Source organism: Prosopis cineraria, unplaced genomic scaffold (assembly GCF_029017545.1).
Source record: "Prosopis cineraria cultivar Desert tree isolate PC_DT_omini unplaced genomic scaffold, ASM2901754v1 PC8, whole genome shotgun sequence".
In the NCBI taxonomy this organism is placed as follows: Eukaryota; Viridiplantae; Streptophyta; class Magnoliopsida; order Fabales; family Fabaceae; genus Prosopis; species Prosopis cineraria.
Genome location: NW_026555339.1, coordinates 18,455,395 through 18,478,004, shown reverse-complemented (window position 1 = coordinate 18,478,004; position 22,610 = coordinate 18,455,395). Strand labels below are relative to the sequence as shown.

The 22,610-nt window shown below is 30.2% G+C and overlaps 1 pseudogene; it reads right to left on the bottom strand.

The window, feature by feature from the left end:
- LOC129318210 (beta-amyrin synthase-like) overlaps window positions 1-21,503 on the bottom strand; it is a 120,995-nt pseudogene extending 99,492 nt beyond the window's left edge.
- Between the last annotated feature and the right edge of the window lie 1,107 nt (window positions 21,504-22,610).

The window sequence follows — 22,610 nt, the reverse complement described above, 5'->3', positions numbered from 1 at the left end:
AATCTATGAAAAAATTAATATTATAAGAGTTTAAAATTGTACATCTGACTTGATATTGTAAATTACCACTGTAAAAATTTCCAGAGGACTTATTTTCAAAGGAGATTTTGTTAAAATTCCTATTAATGTATTCAAATTATTAATTTAAGAGTTTCTCCTATCAAGGCTTATATGAGATTTGTGCATATTCCATGCTATTCACATCTAATTTTTAGAATTTGATACTTGTCTTTGAATAAATGTTTTAAATGAGAGCACCTCAATTGATTCTTTTGTTAATAGTATTGGTTAGTAGAGTAGTTAGAGGTTTTTTTTTTAGCTTTTGCACCTGATATCCTGATAGTGTTTGGGTATACTGGGTTCATTACCTGCTCAATCCATTTCAAACTAATCCGGATCCCCGAATGTAGGGCCCTCTTCGAGGGTGTTTTGTGGGTATCACTAGCAAAACATGCTTTACATGCTCAGCTATACTGCTATATATCTTAGGACTCAAACTCGAGATCTCAGGTTAAGTTGTCTAAGTCCCTAACCACTAAGACAAGTACTCATTGGTAGTTAGAAGTTAATGATAGAGGTAATTACATCAAGCATATTTAGCACATAATAAATTAAATAGGTTTGAGTCTTCACCATTTGGGCTTACATCTTTATGGACTTAGATCCTTAAGATGTTAAGTATGGACTTTTTTCATTGAACTTGTTAGATGTGTAACACTTATTAGGAAATATAGGCTTAAGCTGTTGAACTTGTTTAATAAAACAAGTTATGGCTTCCTTCATAACTTTGGTCTAGGTTCTTATTATTGAACCCCTTATATTTTGTAATGGATTCTTAGACATATTAGACTTCAACTTTTTGACTTTCATTTAGGCTTGGCAGGCCTTCTAACTCCTCTTGAGCCTTAAGTACATCCTCTTCATGAATATTGATGGACCCTATGCCTTCTTGCTTTTTATGTGGTCCATGTTCCATGTATGGTCCATCACAAAATCTCTATTTGAAGATTCAAGCATAAGATCAATGATTCGACTCAAAAGGTCAGACTCTAGCAATCTGATAAACATAGAATGTTTTTCATTTTCCACTAGACAACATGATCCTTTCTTTCCCTCACATCGTCCACATCAAAACTGCTAGCGCCACTCTTAAATTATTGACAACCATTAAGTTTGCAAAACAAAATCAAAGTATTTTTCTTTTACGAGTAAAGTTTGATGCTCTCATAAATCTTTTAAATTTAAAATATTTAATTTATTGGGTGAATAAATCATCCTAAATCATGGCAATAGTTGAGCAATAACAAAATAAAATGTACTATATCAATAAGAAAACAAAAGGGAGTGAACAAGATAGAGCCCCAATGGCTCAATTCTCTAGCATATTCCCTTATAACCTACTACAACCCTCACTTGAAAATTATAAGAGATAATAAATAAAATCTAACATCTCATAATATGAATATTCTAACTCATATCAGCAATCCAATCCTAAAGCCATTTTGCAAACCATAGATATATGTACATATACACATCTTCAGCAATATGTTTTGCAACTCATGATCGTGGAACTAAAGTTTCTTGGAATAAAGATATATAATTATCTCATTTAAATAAACAAGCAATTGATGCATAATCCTTACCCTTCCTGATGCCTTCTAAGTGCAACCTTATCCTACTACTTGGAGACTTAGTCCAAGAATACACCCAACCAATCCAAAAGTACATAGCCCACAAAACTAAACTCCCCTCTTCAGTCAAACATAGCATAGTTTTTTAGCTTTGAAGTGTCATCATACCTTATATAAGATTCAAAGATGCTCCAACCTCCTCTTAAGTTGTGGTGAATACTCTGCCAGGAATGGTGATGCAAGCCTCTAGTGTACCTTACTGGCCTTCCTTAAAAAAAAAAATGAGCTATGTGACCAACCTTGCCACATTTGAAACAAACTCTCTGCCTAGACCCTCTCTGGAAGTTACCCCTTCTCTGCCTTGAGCTCCCTCGACTTCTAAAATGGTAACTATTTTTTTTTTGGCTAATACCTCCAAAAGGACCCATAAAAGAGAATCTACCTTTAGAATATTGCCTTTGCTCATTCCCAATCTCTTCCTCATCAAGATTTCCTTGTTTAAAGGCATGAAATTCATCCTCTTCTTCATATTGCAACAATTCTGGGGGGAAGTAGAATCCAGAGAATTTGGCTTTAAACTCCTCCCAAGAAATCCATGACTCATCAATAGGCCTTACACCTCTCTACCAATTCATTACACTCCTTCTTAATAATAACACTAACATCATTACCTTTTGTTCTGAAGTACACTTAACCACAGTGAAATTATTTCTAATTGATCGATCCATGCCTTGCCAATTGATGGCTTAAAGGAACCATCAAAGGTAGGTGGATGCAGAAGATCTTCCATACTGACACGTTGGATACTGTATGATGCTACTATTGTGAAAAACCTTTACCCCTTGATTGGTCCTCTATAGAGTGACCTACTTTTAATTGATTGTCACTAGGAAGTTTGTCATTCTTAAGAATATTATCTTTATTACCCTGTCATCTAATTCGATTCAACTTCTCCTCATGTTGTTCCACTTTCTCTTTAATTCTTAAAATCATATCCCTTATCTCACTCAAGAGAACATCGTTGTCCTAAGGTAGATGGTTATTTATAGTTTGAGTACGACGTGTGTTCACCATCTTCTCCTCTCCTAAAGATGCAAGTCAACCGAAAAAGTTTAAAACCTAACAATATACCAATCACACAACCCAACTATCTAATTAGTTTAAGGAAAAGCAATTGTACAAACATTGTGTATTCCTATTATATCTAATGAATGATGTAACAACCAACCACAATCTTAAATGTGAGGGCTTTGATATCAAAATATATCACCTACTTTTCCAAATCACCTTTTATCGAATAAAAACAAACTAATTTCCAAATTGCAACACCTAATTTCCAAAAACACATTTTAACCAACACTACTATGATATTAGAAAGACAAACAAATAAAAATAATTACCATGATAAAAAAATTGAACCAATTAACAAGTCAACATCCATGGAAAATAAGAACAAAAAGTCAGTCATACTTGTAAAGGGATCGTAAATGCAGTTATAAACCAAACTAATCTTGATAGAAAAGATTAAACTACAACCAAAATTATTATGAATTGAACAAATAACTTGAAACAATGCAAAATCCCTATCATGATAGAAGAGTCTACCATGATTAGATAAAAATAAAAATAATAAATCCTCATTATGTATCAAACTATATCTAAATCAAATCCAGCAAGTCAAGGTATATTTAAAGCTCAAGACAAAATAATCTCAACATACTTCAAATAATCCACTTGCCAAAAATATACTACAATTATACATCTAAACAAATCCATTAAAATAGTTTCTCAAAAACAATCATGTGCAGTAGCATCCAAGGCCTCAGACCACAACTAACAGCACTCCTAGTAGAAAACAGTTATATAAACATAAATCAAAAGTAATGAAATACAATGGGGCTCTAAGCTGGCAATAAACAAGTTTAACACAAGTGGAAATTAGAGGGTATACAAATCAAGCCTCAGTTCTCTGCCTTCTTCCTCTTTGTTGTGAAAGAAACCTCACCTAAAATTATTAAAATTTTATAATGAGCACAGGGTCCAGTAACCATGGTTCAATTTCTACAAGCATACAAGGTTGATTTAGAGTCAATTAAGTGAAATTAATGGTTTCAAATCTCACACACATACCATGCTTTCAATTTCAATAATCATAAATCAAATATAATAACACAAATCTTTCCTTATGTCCTCCTTATTACCATGATTGATTCTATTGACTATTATAATTAAATTGGGCCCATCCGTTTGACTAAATATCTTCAAACTCACTAATGGTAATAAAATGCAGCCTGGTTAAAGGTGCAAAGCTCATCACCGGTCCATGTATTTCCTTTCATGAACACTCCTTAAAGATGTGCCTTATCTATCAAGGGTCCCTTTAATTCTGGCTAAGAAAATGAGATACTAAGGGCCTTAAAGAATAACCAATTACTGGGTGCCTAGTAGTAGCATACCACATGGTGAAAAAAAAAAGAATTAACCCATTACACAATAACGACCAATAATTCATACAACTCCATTCCATATAACAATTCACAAAACATGTATTCATTGCATATCTAAAATCAACATTTATTAACTCCTTACAAAAATACATGTAAGATTTTGGTTTAAAACTCCATATCCTTGTCAATCAATAAAATTCTTAACAAGTACAGATTATTATGCTTAGCAATATATACATACACCAATATTATTATATTATAGAAAATACTCAAACCAATTCATCAGATACACAAGTTAAAATTAAACATGGTTATCTCTTACCAAACTTAACACAAAGAAAACCTCCTTAGCTAGAGAGTACAACAACACCAATTCAATCTATAGCATTTCACAATATATCTTTATTAATATATAATCATTTTTGGGGTTGGAATCTGCAAGTTGACATTGCAAGAAGGACAAACCCTAGCACAATATGATGTGCTGTACGCTCTAGATATCCAACAAAATCATGTATTTTTTACTTCTTTAGTTAAGTGTCATTTTAATGTTAATATTCACAATTATGTCACAAACATTGTGATGGGACCAATTTCCTTGTTTTTGGTTTTATTTAAGACGGTTGGTTTCTTTTATTGTTTGATTATGATTTTAATTCAAGTTCTTGCTTTGTTATTTTGAGTTCATCAAATGTAAATGTGATATATAGCATACTAGATTATGATACATTGGTCAAAATCAAATGATCAAATTAGCAAGAGAGGAAGCTAGGAACTATGCCTAAATAAGAAATGTGTCTGTGGAGATAACTTAAAGGTAGTTATAAAACCATCAAAGAATGATTATCTTTGAACTTTAAAATGAAGGACGGGCGAAACAAAGTATATCTTGGGAGTCAAGATAAAAAGAAGTCGCTCAAAGAGGCTACTCTATGTCACAGAAGACCTACATAAGTAAAATCCTTAAGCCTTTTAACAAGAAAGACTATAAATTCATAGACACCATGTAATCAAAGGTCATAACTTATGAAAAAGCATGTGACCTACAAAGGAATTCAACATAAAACACATGGAAAAAGTCCCATACTCAAGTATAGTTGGTAATTTGATGTATGCAATATTGTGTACACGACACATGTTATGTGGTTAAACTTGCAAGCCGTTCACTAGGAAACAGTGAAGAGAATTAGGATACCTACATGAAACTATGGACGACGAGCTATGCTTTTGAGGAAACAGCTAGAGCATGAAACGAAACTCTGATGCCAGTTGTATATATAAGTAAATGGAGATTGTAAGTAATAAAATCACTCCCATTACCCAAATTCATAACTACATACCCCAAAATAGAATCTGCCTATACAGAAACTAAACTCAATCACAGATGCATAAAATATATGAATATGAAGCATTTTATAATTTAAACAATACCTACACATTTACTGTCACTAAAACATTTTTTTATCATGCAAAGCCAAGGCCAATGGGTCAATTATTTTATCAAGCAAAACCAGAATTAAATCATTTACAGCATCAAGAACAATTTTCACATGCAAAGCCAGAGCTAAGGATCATTTCCTCAAGCTTAACATAGACAATCATTAGCCCATGCTTATTAGGCCACGGTTAAAGGGTATTTTTTTATAAGCCTTCACACAAGATTAAAGTTCATGTAAGGCATGCATACCAGCTAAACTGTTAAGTACTAAGCTCATCAATTCTAACTATAGTCACCCTTAACACCAATGCCCTCTTAATTCAAGAATATAGATAGTATGGAAGGCAAGTCTATGGGAAATTCTCGGCTAGATTTTCAAGAATGAGAAGTCTAAAACCACAAAAAGTCTTTAGAAAAATAAAATAAAAGGAGCAGAAATAGTCTTTAACTCTATAGCAGCAGCAATAGCAATAGTAAAAGTGATCAGTAAGCATTGCCATAAGAAGTTACCATAAAGTCATCTAGAAAGCAAAAAAAAAATATATATATATATACATAATATTACAAACTATCAGACAATCATTTTCTTAGCATTTTAGCATAAAGTTTATTCAAAAGGCAAGGTTAAATCATATGAACTATAGAAATGTTGAGGAAGGGGACGATATACCAACTCTGTATGGATGCTACAACCAAAATCCACAAAAGACGATAACCTAAATTCTCAATTCAGACCATCTTTACTTCCTCGTCCTTCTTACTTCAGCCACAATTTGTAACGGAAATAGGGAATCAAAATAAGCATGCGAAAACTTAGAATATTACCTTGGAAACTAACTTCAAGCCTCTCGGATTTGTTCTCCCGGCATCGTTCTAGCTTCTTCAGTATGGTCTCAAGCCTGCGGCTTCTCCCATTTCAGAAAAAATTAAGATAAATGGACTTAGGCCTATCTATTGCTAGTTGGGCTTTGATACTCCTGAAATAAGAAATATTGGGACTGTTTGAAATTATTTTTATTTTATTGTTTTGAGAATCTGTGTTTTGTAAAATATATTTTGAAAACAAAAAAAAATAAAAATAGGTATTTTTTTCATTATTCCTTATTCTCCAGAACAATAATCCCGGAACACCTGAAAGTTGTTTCCATTTTTCTGTTCTCCAAAATAATAATTTATTTTTTTGTTCTCTAAACACATTTTGAAAACATGTTACCAAACACATTTTTTTATTCTTTTGTTTTGGAGAACAGAAAACTGTTCTCAGAACATGTTGCCAAATAAGCCCATATTTTCCATGTCCGAGCTTGGTGGTGAACTTTTTTTAGTATAAAAAAGTATGTTTTTATTTATACTTATTTTTTGGTCAAAAATCAATTCGTCTACTTCTTTTACCAATCTCAACATTTCGTTCTTTCTTTTGTTTTGTTTATTGTGATTTATGTTCTTTTTTATTCAAATCAATCATCAATGTATATAATTTATATTATGGTGTAATAGTGATATATAAATTGATATATTATAAATAATTCTAGTCATTTTTTCAACTTGTGCAACACACAAGCTTACATTTTAGTAGTATAAAATTTTTAAAAAATATTAGGATAGGAAACTTTTTTTGGATTTGCAACTTCAATTCTTACGAAGTTTTTAGATTTCCCCTAGTCTTGTATTTTAATTTATTTGGTCTATTTTTCATTTAATGCTCCGATTTCTTCTAAGAAATCATAATTTTTAAATAAAAAATTTAGGTGAGTTGGGTCTTAAAACTTACTAGAAGCAAGATATGCCTCCAACTTCAAAGATCACCTACTAATATACTTACAAATCACCTACCTATATAACCACATTGACAGCAAATTTGAACATGGACATGGGATGAAAATTCTGTCCGGCCCTTTTTCGAGATACTCGCTCCATTTTTTGCAAATTAGAAAAATAATAAATGTATGAGGTGATATTAATTAAGGATATGAAGGGTGAATTGTGTTAATTATGATACATTAATTGATTCTTATGGCAATATGTAACTTAAACAAGAAAATAAAAAATCCAAATCAAGAATAATAACAACAATAACTCCACCTATTTAAAAATATAAGGTATTTTTTAATCTTTTAATATGTAATCATTATCTTTTTGTTTCCTAAAAGTACTCCTATTGAATAAATTGCTTTATATTTTTTTTAAAGTGAAATGTTTAAAGACAAGCAACTACTTTATTGGGGGATAGAATTTGGTTAAAAATACCTTACATTTTTTAATGGAAAGAGTATTTTCTATCAAACCAAACCAAACCAAAGCTAAATGCAAAATATTTGTATTATAAATTATGAAAGCGATTCTTTTACTTTTATTTTAGTCGAAATTGCTACCTAAATCAACAAAAAAATAATACTAATCAAATTTCTTTCCACTTGAATCACAAGGCCTTGTTTGGTACAAATGATAGGTTTTAAGGAAATGGGAATGGGAGTGAGAGTGGTATTGAGAATGGGAATAATAAGTTTTAAAAAGCATGTTTGGTATGGCATGGCTATGCTTAAATAATTTTTATTTAATATATATATATATATATATAATTACAAAAGACTATGATACCCTTGTGAGAAAAAAAAGCCTTTGACCATATTCAAGCTTCCTCAGCAAAAATAAAAACCTCTCAATCTCATTCTCCATATTTGTGTTGAAGAGATGAAGATTGAAGACAAAGATGAAGGCTTTGAACCTTTTCTCATCGTGCATCCCAACATTGTACCTCATCTCATCGAACTTCTCCTTCATCTACTCTTTGCTTTGCTTTTTGCTTGTCATCGCTAAATGAAAACATCATTGTCTTTCTTCTTCATGCTTTCTGCTCCATGCTCAATGCTCTATGCCTCTATCTCCTTTGTGCTTTCTACACATCATTGTCTCACTGTCATTTTTCTTTCAAGCACTCACAGGTGCGTCGTCAAATTGAAGACGGACGAGCAATTATAAATAGACATTCATAGGTTATGTTCTCATACTCTAAAATTTTTCTGATGAATGGCCACCCACCATGCCTCAGAAGAGGGAGGAGTAGGTGATTGGAGATATGTGAGAGAGGCGACATTTTGACAGTGGCGGTTTATTAGAAGGGAGGCAATTTGGTTTGAAAAGTTCCAATTCCATGATCAAATTTCCAATACCGCCTTACCCATGGGTTTACCCTATCCCATCTAAGTGGGTTTTAACAATCCCAAGTAACAATCAATCTATCGTACCAAATATTGTAAAAGGGGGTTAACTTGCCAATCTCAATCCCAATTCCACCGTTCTAACACCACCTACCAAATAGGGTCTTAGGGTTTACTATGATTTGTTGCATAAACAACACATGACAAGGTAAAGAGAAATTAAACACGAGCATATATATATATATAGCCCTGATTTGTTATTACTCAATTATGAACGCACACGAAAGTGTGTTCACAAACAGAACACATATACCTATGATATTGAGCGATATTTTGTTGTAATTAATAGCAAGAAAATAATAGAGAGTCCAACAATTATAGATGCATTGACATTGATAATGTCTTGATGGGTTGTTTCCGGTTTCTATGCATATTCCACGACCTCCTTGTTCTTTTTTAAGGTTAAAGCAATCCTCTTGGCACTTCACAAGAAGACACTGATTTGCATCCAAAACCTTTTCACATCTTGCGTGTTCACCTCTCATTGCCAAAAGCTAGTAGCAAAAAAAAAAAACAAAAGAAAAAAGAAAAAAGAAGAAGATTATATATAATTAAACTCAAAATATATATATATATATATATCAAGAATCATAAGCCAATTAGTTATTATCACGTTCAATATTTATGTTTGCTTATCACAAGTCCTCTGGTGGACAACAATCGCAAGTAATTTTGTGAAATGACAATATTTTTTGCCCTTTTTTTTGCAATGTTTTTCCAATTGATTGATGTCACTTGCTTCTATATATTCTATAACTTTGATTTGGTCTTGTTTTAAATAATGTTTTTATTTAATAGTAAAAACTTGGGATCCCATTGGAAAAGAAGTTTAAATATTATAGAATTTTAATTAACCGATTACTTTAGGTTTTAAATTCATTGATGAAATTGTCAGTTTTTGCATCCATCGTCTGTAAAATCCTATAATACTTAGTGCTTGTTTGGTTAGGCAAATAATCCATTTTTTTGCTGAAAAAATTAATTAACTAAAAAAAATCCAAACATCACCTTTTGTCATTAATCGGTTATTAGTGTTAAAATTAATTCTTTTTGGAAGCTATATTTGCAAACTTATGGGGAAAAGCTAATCAAAGACATTGGGAAAAATTACAAAAAAAGACCTAAAAAATTATAAAAAAGGCACAAAATTTAATAAAATTAAAATTCATTTCAGAAACAAATTTAATAATATTAGATACAAATTTATCAATAATTTAATTTTAAAAAGTAATATCTTTTATAGTAATTTATACAACTAAAATTGATTCTAAATAATTATTCATACATCAATTCTATTAAAATTAATTTTAAAAAAATAGTATCTAAATAGATTGAATTATAACACAATCAATTATGATTCAAATCTATCACTTAGTCAATTATTTTCATAATCTATTATATCCAACTGAAATCCAAACGGGCACTTAAACTTCTCTTCAAATAGGTTCCCAAGTTTTTACCATTAAATAAATAAATATTAGTCAAAATAAGACTAAATTAGAGTTATAGAGTATATAAAAGCATGAGATATTAATCATTTAAAAAACATTGTAATACATTCACTGTGGTGACGTGAACCACACTGAGCCTCATTTGATTTATATAATAGTCAATGTTCTATGCATAAATAGTGGAATAATTTGCTCGAAATTTCAATGTTCAGGGTCCAAAACGCTACTAGTATAATAGTTTAGGGTCTTTGATACTAATTAACTAGGGCCTACAGTGAACATAACAATGAATAGTAATGATATTTAAAAAAAGATAATGGTAAGGTTTAATTTGTTATAAATTTAAAAGTTTAAGATTTATTTTACACATTTTAAGAGTTCAAGGTTCAAGGCACTTGTCGAGTAAGAGTTCAAGGTCTATTTTGCTCATTAACCTTAAAGCAAATAAAATTTAGGAAAAATTAATCTTCAATTTCTTTTAATTTTGTTCAATTTTCAATTTTGTTTTCAGGTTAAATTAATAAGGAATTATTAAATTTCACAAAACAAAAATACTTTTGGAGTTTATAGAAAACATAATTTAATACTTCTAGCCCAAAATGAAAAAAGAAAATTTGATTAGATAAAAAAGTTTATATTTTATTAAAATTTTAATGAAAATTAAATCTATAAAAATAATATTTACAAGACAGCCTAGTTATATATATTTTGTATTGTAAAAATTGTGTAATTAATTCTAGAGTTATGTAATCATTTAATAAAAATATAAAAATTCTTAATTTTTTAAAAGAAAAATTTAAGAGTTTTAACCTTCAGAGATTAAAAACTTTAATTGATCATACTATAAGAGTTCAATTAAAATAAAATAAACTACAAGAACATAATTCCAAATTGAGTGAAATTATAAGGACCTACTTATATATTTTTCCCTAAAATTTATGAACTCTCATTGTTTATGTTGTTACGTTGTTACACACACACACACACACATATAGAGGGCAAAATGACAATTTGTCCCTTAAATTATACTCTCTCTGATCCTATTTATAAGTCATTTCTACCAACTCATCAAAATCAATACAATAAAAATACAAAGAATAAAAGGAAGTGAAATTCCAAACATAACCCTCGAATAAAAAGCAAAACATAAGCCAATTATATAATATTATTTTTCTGTCTCTCTCTTTCTTACTTTTTAAGAGTAGTTTGGGATTTTTAATTTGAAACAAAATAATTCTATTAACTAATAACTTATAAAGTAGACCAAATTATGCTTCTAGAAGGTGGCTAATATTTAGGACCGGAGGAGTAGGTAACATTTGGAATATTAAACTTACTTTTTAAGAGTAGTTTGGGATTTTCAATTTGAAACAAAATAATTCTACCAACTAATAACTTATAAAGTGGACCAAATTATGCTTCTAGAAGGTGGCTAATATTTAGGACCGGAGGAGTAGGTAACATTTGGAATATTAAACTTATTTTTTGTACGTTTTTACTTCTAAATGGGCTTGTTTGCTTTTGCTTATTTCGTGAAAAAATTACTTGTTTTTTTTTAATCTATTTTGTGAGTAACTTCTGAAAATCATCTAATGCTGTAGGTGAGAGAGTTGTTTTAAAAAGGCAGAATATGCAAGGATATCATAAAATTTTAAAATAATATAATAATAAATTATTTTTATAAAACAAAAATTAAGAAAGATATTATTAAATTTAAAAATAACTAACTAATCACTTTTTTAATTGTTGCAACCAAACATAGAATCTCTACAAAATAAGTCTCTTTTTATAAAATCTCTAAACTATCTAAAAATTACGTATTTTGTAATCTTAAACAAATGAGCCCAACATTTAAAATCATGACAATCTTCCCCCAAATTAACTTTGACTGTTAGTTGACTAAAAAATTATAGAAAATAACCTAATTGATGATTTGATTCTTAAGGAGATCCTTGAGCATTGATACCATCGTTGAGAATATGCTAAACAATTGACATATGCGTTTGTAGACACATAAATTATGTTTATGCATGTTTATGCATATAAGTGTATATCTGTGTGTATGTATTTTTTAATAATTTTTTGACATTATTTAATCAATAAAAGATCTATGGATTTTCTAAAGGTAGCATTTGGATTGAAGAATTTAGATTTAAATTTCAGATTTAAAATCTTGCATGCATTGCAAATCTTACATTTAAAATTCTTTGTCTGGGTAGTTTAAAAATTTTTAAATGAAGAAATAAGAAAAAAATTGAAAATGATGAATTTATCTCTATGTTTCAATCAATGAGAGATGAAGATGAGAAATAAGAAAAAATATGAGTATCATAGAGGCATCAATAGTAAAATCACAAAAAGAATGAGAGGTTTGGAGTAACTAAAATTTCTATTACCAAGGGCGTAGAGGGAAGTTAAAATTATAAAGAAAATACAATAAGAAATGGATCCATAAATTTTTATATATCCAAATGAGTGATTTGATCCAAATCCCTATTAATCCAAACACATCATTTGAATTCATTGGAAGTAGTTTCAAAACTGTATGTATTTGTCTGCAACAAGTTCACTCACTAGGTATACCTTGGATAAAATTTTAGAAGCGACTTTATGAATATTCTGCTACTAAAATAAGGAACAAATATTACTTTGAAGACAATATGAAATTTACTCGTTTTGAAATTGTTTTGAATGTTTGTTTCATTCCTTTTCGTATGATTAAGTTCATCACTTTCTATTTTGTACTTTACGATTTCGGACAAATAATATTAATTTTATATGAATATATATATATATATATATATATGTATATCTGAAAATTTGACGGAGAAATTCTTTGAAAGGCTTAATTGGGATGAAGGTTTCTGATTCAGTACAATGAAACTAAAAGATACATTTTAGATATTATATTTTTATCAATTTTGGCTGATTCGATTCATGAATTGTCAATTTTACTAATTAGAATACAAGGAACAAAGCCAAAAGTGAACTCCTTTCCATATGGTATTGATCTATTTAGGCATGTGATATGGTACAATCTGGACTAGAAGAAAAGGAGAATTACACTCAAGTAGTGTTTGGATTGATAGATTTGGATTTGAATTTTAGATTTGAAATTTTGTATTTCAAACCTCATCTTGTAAATTTTTTTGAGGAATTTCTGAATCAATAATAGTGCATGGATATCCCATTATATTATTTTCCTGAGAATTGTCTTGTCTGTGAATTGTGACGTTTTGATGACTAGAGGCGGATTTCCTTGTTTTGCTGATATAGGAATATTAAATGATATCCTCTTTGCTATCAACTGTGTATCTGTTTACTTTGGTAAGTCTAATAGTTTTACAAGCACCAAAAGCTAGAACTCGTAAATCAAATATCAGCTTCAACACTTCCAAGTTTTTTTCCCCACATTTCACTTAAGTGCAGGGGCAGACGTCGGACCCTAAATCTGTGGGAGTGTAAAATATAAAAATAATAAAAATTAAAACTAAAATACTATCAAAATAATATAAACTTTTACATAAAAAATTAATAATATAAATTTTAATTTAATAGGATTAGAATTTAAAATTGAGGACCTTGTTAGTAGCCAATTTGTAAGTATTTCTGTAAGCACTCTTTAAATTGGGAAACATGCCTTGACCTTGGTGAACCCATGGGACCCAACTTACCTAAACTTTTTTGTTATAAGAAAAAAAAAGGAATTTAAAATCTATTAAACTTAAATAGAATATCAAAAGTTTAAATTTTCTATAACCCAAACATGTTTTATTTTGATCTAGCTAGTGGGTTCAAAATTATGGAGATAGAATGTGCAAATTTTCAAAATTCACAATACAAACTTGAGTGGGGCATATGCCCACCCTTAATTCTGTCTAGTTCATCAGCCACCGTTTAAGTGAGGACGGATCCGTTCTGCCCATGGAAAGGGTAATCCGGAGGGGCAACATCTGAAAGTAATGGAAGAACTAAAACCATATCGGACAAAACTAGAACACATTTGCCTCATAGGTGAAGAAAACTGAGAAGCATTGAGGTTTCAGCAGTAAGATATTAGGTAGTGTCTGTATTGATAGATTTGAATTCTATTTGAAATTATAAATAAGTTATAATAAGACATAGATTTGGATTTGGAATCCAAAGACTTTTATGTATATAAATGGAGAATTTTGTCCCAATCCAAATCCTCGTACATTCAAACACACCATTAAAGCATTTATATAATAATTAAAAAACAACCCCTATTGATAACTTGTTCTTCATCCCTATTGTATATTGTGCACTTGGGATGTGCTTCATTCAGATTACAAGATAATTGAACAAATCCTTATATTTCAAATACATCGAATCTTAGTTAATTTGCAATATGAAGCGTGCCAACTTTGCTTATGATGCTTGGACCGGCAATGGAATTTGCTTGTAATATTCAGAGAGAGCCCACAGTGGGAAGACGTTTCTATACATTGGATAATGTATTAGGCAATTACTCAAAAAAGCTCCCGTCGATTCCTACAAAATAACTTACAAATATTTAATTTCAATTTTATATTTAACTGGCTATATTAATCAAATAAGTATGAGAGAGAGAGAGAGAGTCACTTTTTGTGGCCAATCCCCATCTTCTAATTGAGAATTGATTAGAACTTTTCTACGATGAAGAGGAGTTGGATCTCTATTTGCCTACATCAACTCAAATAAATGCATAATGAATCAAGGACTTAGAGGCATTGTTCATTCATATTTGTAGAAATTTGGTCTTTTTCTTAGAAGGATCAAGATGCAAATATACTCATAGTTCAATGAGGAGTCACTGACATCCTTAACTTAAGCATGGCACAATTTTACATATGAACCCTGAAAAACAGTTCAAAAATCTCCAATCTACAACAGAGGCCATCAAACATCAATGAACTAAGGGTTGTGGGACTCATCTACTATGCTGCAAGTAAATAAGTTAATATACATAAAGCAATACACTATGGTGCAATTTTGTCAATCAATCCTAAAAATGGTGCAAAAATCCACAATCCATAACAAAGCTACATTTTATCAATGTTGACTATGAATACAAGAAACACTAAAATTTTATTTGACTGAACGTGCAAAAATGGAAAGACATATACTTTCTATGATTCTATTTATAAGTTATTTCTAGCATGTTTTACTGAAATTAAGGAAAACTTTAGACCTCATTAATTTAGCTTAAAATTTCTCCATAGTATAATACATGTTGGATATTTTTGCCCTTAATCCCATTTACACATGAAATGGTAAGTGGGACTCACAATCTTTATTCAACTGACATTTGACCGGCCTCTATTAAGAATTAGGGATTTTTGCACTATTTTTTAGAGTTCATGATTAAACTTGTACCATACTTGAGTTAAGGATACCTGTAGCTCCTCATAAAATTCTTCATGGTAAATTTATACCTTAACTTTTTTTAGAATGGGATAAAGAATGGGGTGTTTTAAACCATTTTGGGTCGAATTTTCTATATTCAGTTATATTATGAGATGTTTGAGTTTATTGGACAATAGATAAATGATTTGGGTTCTCTCTCAAGGTAAAATGGTCCTTGTATAAAGCCAAGAGAGAAGCTTTACCCAAAACAAGATGCATGCCTATGATATTTATAGTCTAAAATCATCTAAACAAGAATGTTCTAATTAAAGAAGAAGCTTAATGAACTACCTGCCCGGCATGAATAAGAACCATCATAACCCATGATGTTTGTACTACATTTGATCGACTTCCTTCAAGTGCTAGATACTTCTGCATTATCCATCAAAGTCATTAAACTATGTAATTATGGTCAATAGAAAATAACATTATTAAAAAGGTAAAAGAGGAAATTGACTCCTAAGCTATAGGTTCCTAAATGTCTGGGACCCTAAACACATTTTTGGTACAATGTTTTCTTTCAACTTTTAAAAATGTTATAATCTAACCTCCAGCATTAACAAAAGTTAATTTTAACAATTAATCGATAAGAAAATGACATAAAAAGCTACAGAAAATGACTTAAAAATTACAAATAAGGACCTAGAGAATTATAGAAAAGGATAGAGAAAATTTTATTGGTGTTTTTTTTTGTAATTTTTTATGTCATTTTTTGGTCAATTAGTGGTCAAAACTAACTTTTGTTAATGGTAAGAGCAAGATTGCACTTTTTTCACAAGTTGAAGGGGAACATTACACAAAAATTGAGTTTAGGATCTTAGATGCTCCTGAACCTACAATTGAGGAGTGAATTTATTCTTTTATCTTTATTTTTAACCTAGAAGAAATTGATTCACCTTGAATGAAAGATAACTCTCTCCCCACCCACCATCCTGTTTTTGTGTTGAAAGTAGAAAGCTGACAGCTTTGCGAATGGAGGCGCAATTGTCACAAGTCTTTCCAGCTGCAAAAAGTCCACCAAGTGCAAACATCGTTGGATAAATGAAGCAAATTCCCCAACCTCCATACCAGGAACCATCTTCAGTTTGTGTATCTTCAATGTATCTTATAGCATTGTCAATAAAATTCTTGATCTCTTTCTCTCTATGTGTTGGATATATCTCTCTAAACAAAACCAAAGCTTGAATTGCTGTCCCAGTGCACTCAACATATTAATGCTCCACTACGACATTCTCCAAAAATTCTACAGGATTCAATACTTGCTATCTCAAACAAGCAAATTAATTAACATATTATCACCGGTTATTGAATTAATCAATGTATTAACCAAGACCTTTTTTGAAAAGAAAAAAATTAAAGTATTGTATACTCCCCTGTCTCTATTATAAGAAACCTTAAATTACTTCATTAGAACTAAAGAAAGATGATTAAGTCATTAATTTTGTCTCAAAATACAATAAACTTCCAATTTTATCTCTATTTAAATGAAAATTGTTCAAAGTTGCATTACATTCTCTCTCATAATAAATGAGTTTAAATAGGGTAATATTGAAAAAATATAATTAATATCCCATCACAGGTAATATTGAAAAAAATATAATTAATATCCCTTCATTCAAGCATTTTAATCTCTATCCTAAATCAAGTAATTTTCTTTCAAGGGAGAGATTATTATAATTAGAAAGGAGAAATTTGAAGGAAAAAAGTACTTCATTTGATTTTGTAATGGGTTTTATATTTAGAGACTAATCTTTTTCACTAGACCTAACTCTTACTAGTAAGTAGTACTTATATTTATTCAAGGTCTAAAATATACTTAGATAGTGTTTGGATTAGTGAATTTGGATTTGAATTTTGAATTTAAAATATCACACATGTATTTCAAATTCATACACATACTGGTATATCAAAATTCATAAATTTTTAAGTATCTAAACTAGAGATTTTGTCCAAATTCATATGTATCCAAACATAACATTAGTTCACTTCAAATATTAATGAAGTGCAAGTTCTTACTTCCAACCAATCTTGAGCTGTAATTGGTTCCCAAACTGCTACACCACCTTTTTTACTCTGCAAATAATTAAAAATATATTCATAAATTCGTACAACACATTGAATTAAATATTATTAATTGATTCCAATAAAAAAAATTCACCTGAAATGATAATAGTATATTGACAGAATAAAACAATCTCTCAGGTTCCATCTTTTTGCCCACAATCTCTAGAGGCAGCCTTGATAAAAGAAGACAACACTAAAACAAACAATGATATTACCATTATATGAGAAAATATATAATAATGTAAAGTTAAAATTACACATACATAATTAATATCTAGTTAATCACCTTTAAACCTTCTGGGGTACCATCTGAAATCTGCAATCCATGGTCTTGATCAGCAAAGGTCCACGACCCTTTTGAAATGTGACGATACATGCTCTTGAAATCACCAGAAGGGTCATTTTTAACCTGAACAAATTGTTATTGGTCATCATTTTATATATTTATTTATTTTACACTAGCTCGTGGGCTTACATATACTCCTTCAGGTCCTATTCATAAGTTACTTTCAGTATTTTTATCAAAATTTTAAAAAGAATCTCAAACCTCATATATTCTATTTAAAAAACAAGTTTCCAATTGCACTCCTATTAAACATAACCTTTCCAACATTCAATAAGGGCCAAAGAGTAAAGATAGATATAATAATTATTGAGGTATTTTATAAATAGAACTAAAATAAATATTCTCTTTCCTTGTCCTATAAATAAGACCAAAGAAGTAATTATATACAACACATGCACTTGCATACGGAGATTTCTCAAATACGAAGTCATATGAATAGGTTTTCCTATTTGGTGAAAGTACACTTTTAATTTTTTTAATTTTACTTAATGTTTCATTTTGGTCTTCTAATTTTCAAAAGTATCTTTTCAGTCTTTTAATATTAACATCATTACTTTCAACAATAAAAAATTTCTATGTTAAATTTTAAATATTAATTAACAAAACATTTTCAAATGTTTACATATTAATTTATTTTTTAAAAATAAAAATGATTGACAGCACTAAAAGATAGAAAAATGTTTTAGAAAATTAAAAAGTCAAATTGAAACCTTATATAAAGTTAGAAAATTAAAAATACACTTTAGCATTCTTATTATTATTATGAAACAAACCTGAGATTCCTTGATGAAATGATGTCCTCTTGCAAGTGTGGGAGCAATTTGTTCAATTAGGTTTGTGGCAAGCAAAGCTTGAATGGCAATGCTAGCATCCCATGTTTGACTTCCAAAACTCTGCACAATTTTTTTTTTGATGAAAAAAATCTGAACATAAATATCAGCCCGAAACTATTATAGTTTAATTTAAAAAAGTAAATTAAATATTACTTTAGAAAGAAAAATTTTAAAGGTGACATTCACGTTGGTGACATACGCCCTTTTATGGGGTAAAAATATTAAATATATTAACAACATAAAAAAAAAAAAAGAAAGAAAGTCATAAAGTTAAAGTCTGACAAGAAAAACAATAAAAGAACCTAAAAGGGAACTTAACTGAACAGAGACACAGTTCGGAAACTAATAACTTTAAAACAGACACACGCCAGCATGCATGTCAAAGTATAAAAAAATTGCATTAAAATAGTTTGGTGAAATTGAAATATTATTTTAATTTGTCATCATGGTTATTATTTGTTATTTTTACCTGCATTGTCATTCCATCTTCTGAAACCCATAAATAATCCAGAACCCTAGAAAGATGCTTCTTGAAAGCATCACCATGTGGATCTTCAACCCAACAAACAATCATACATAGGGGCTATAACAAGTATAGGAGGACATTTTGTAATATTGCAATTTTACTATTTCCAACATTAAATTAACTTCAATGAAATTGATGTTTAATTTATTAACTATGAAAATATACCTTTTCTACGCATCCAGCAGTGATGTATTGACTATTTTCATCTTCATAGTGGACATGCTTTATTGTTCTTTGAAGGGCCTTCTCTCTAACCAATTTGTTGAAGGGCCAACGAGTAAGAAGTGGTTCAATCAATATGTACAATTAAGCCATCCCACATGAGATCTTGTACCAAAGGATGTGGAGAGTAAAGATCCTCCTATAATATTTAAACAATAATCAATGTTCATTAATTATCCCTAACCATGCGGACTTAACAATAAATTTGATCCTAATTAAAATTGGCAGAGGGACAACACAAATTGACTTAAAATCCCAAGCCTCAAGTTGATGTGTCTTTCCTCTTTATTTTATATTAGTTATTAAGCTCAACTTAACTTAAGTCTACTCACAGTTAGACAATCTAACAATCTTCCCCTTAAGTGTGAGTTCACAAGTTCCCCATATCAAAGACATCCTAAACACCAAGTACCTACTTTATGGCTAGCACAATTTTACAGTTTTCAAATGGTGCAGCCACACAAGTCCTTGCTGCCGTCATGGCCAATCCCATTTTAGGCTTCAAATGTATATGCAATAACAAGCTTATAGGTCTCGAGCAAAACCTAACTTTGATATCATTATTAGAAAAGAGGAGTGACTAATTGAAAAAGGGGGGAGAGGAAAAACTAGCAAGAGCAGTGGAAGGCAATACATTACCTTTGCACAAAGGTGGCGAACTTTGTTTCAATCAATTTGATGACAAGGTTGAACATGAAGTTCTTGTCTTAACTGAAGAATAAGTGGCATGATTGGACCCACAAATCATTTTCCATCTAAATAAGACATGGGTATGTAAACATATCGGCAATAGAACCACATTTTAGCTGCAATAATTCATTAAGGTAGAAAATAATAAATTCAATGTTAAAGATATATATGGCATTGAGATGAGATTGAGCAAAGAGTACATACTATATGGTTGGATATTAATCACATCAAAAGGCTGGACTAAATGTTGAACTAAGAAAGCTAATGGTTCTTGGCTTTTATGGTCTAACCAGTTAGACCGACGATCAAACTAGTAATGTGATAATTAAATAAAAAATAATATTAAATATATATATAAAATAAATATAAGAAACAAATCTACAATATATATATATATATAGTTGTTAATAAAATGACACAACATCACCATAAATTAACAATGTTATAAATTATAACTTTATAACTTATCAAATATAGGCGAATCTTGATTAATTTAAATATGATTAGTCTCAAAAGTATCTACATTTACACTTATAGTTGTTAATATCTTCATAAAAAATAGTCTTAAATCATATTATATTTGTGTGAATTGTCCAAAAATGAAGTTGGCTTTTAGTAGAGGCCTATTTGAATTTTCTATTTTTTTATTTTTAATATTTTTTTATTATTATGTTTAGAACCATCCAATTTTCTAAAAACCATTCTGTTTCCCAATTCAACTCTGGTTTCCAACTCAATAATGGCTCAACTCTAATCAAAATTTGCTCAACCTTGAAAAAATTTTTTTTTTTGGTCCAAACTGAGCCATTAATGGCTCTAGTTGACAATCCAACTAGTTTGACTGGCTAGTTTAACATGTTTTTCAAATAATGAATTAAATAGATGAATTACCTAGATGCATGGGAAGAAATGAAGGCAAGAGCCAAAACTCAGGAGGCATTGGTTTGCATCCAAACCATTCAAATACACCAAGTATCTATAGTAACATATTAATAAGCAAAAATAGATTAATTAAGAAGAGAACATGTGAACCAAGTAACATATCAAAAATTGCTAAATAATGAAGGAGACGAATAGAAAGCCAAGTCTTCCCCCAAGAGGGTATGTAAATAACACCACCATGATTGAGAATCCAATTTCGAGCCCTAACACAAGCATTGTCTTCAATCTCATGATCAGGCTCTTCTCCCAAAATGTGAATACATATATGGCTGAGTGTAGCGCAAAACATAGTGCTATGACTCTCTATATGTAGTCCCCACCCTCCATCTTCATTATTCAATTCCATGCATGTTCCATCCATAAAAAATTGCTAGATTTGAAAATTCACAACATAAATAAAAGGGCAACACCATTATTTCCCCCCAAAAACTTTTTTTTTTTAAGTGTGTTGGGCACCCTGTACTAAAGGGTGGGTTAGGTTCCTCCTAAATAATTTTTTTTTAGGAGCAAAATCATCCTCCTATTAGAAACCCATCATCTTTTCCAGTATTTACTAACATGAAATAGTTGTTAGGTCCATGCACAATGACAACAAAGCATTGTGACATTCTGATATAGGCTAAAAGGGCTAGAAGTATGTGATAGTGGCAATAACTAGCCTAATTTTAATGGTGAAACGGCAGTAAAATAGGTCAAAATGCCTTGCGGTCATGGAAGGGCAATTTTGCTTCTCAAAAAAAAAATTCATTTAAGGGGGATATTGCCTTAACTTTCACTACAGAGTGACTAGCACTCCTTAAAAAAAGTTTAGGAAAAAATGGCCATTAACCTAAATAGAAAGATTGACACTCTAATCTAATGAAAGATACAGATTTGAAACTTCACTTGGTGATTATATAAGAAACGTAGGATCTCCTTACAATACTCTTTAGGAAACAGAGTTTCAAGCTGCCCTATAATATACATGCAAAAGACCTACACCATATGATAAATTTAATTAATATAATAAAATTTTTGATGAAGAGAATTGAGATGAAGTTAGCTAAAATGCTAGAAAAGCATAAACATATACATACCTGCAATGTGTCTTTTCTTTTCTTAATATGACGAAATAAAACAAACCCTGGAGTACTCAAAATTCATCTCTTGAATGAATCTGGTGACTCAACATCTAATCAAGTTTGAGGTAGATGTGAGAAAACTTCAACATTTATGCCATGCAGGTTTGGTTGCTGGAATCTTTATTATTATGATGGGAACCGGAATTGGAGTAAGATTTCCTAAACAAGTTTGTTTTGTCATTATTTGAACTACCATTGCTTTCCCAATATATACAGAGATGGGTTCCAAGCCACATATGGCAGAGAGCATTCCACAAAGACAAAATAGAATGGTC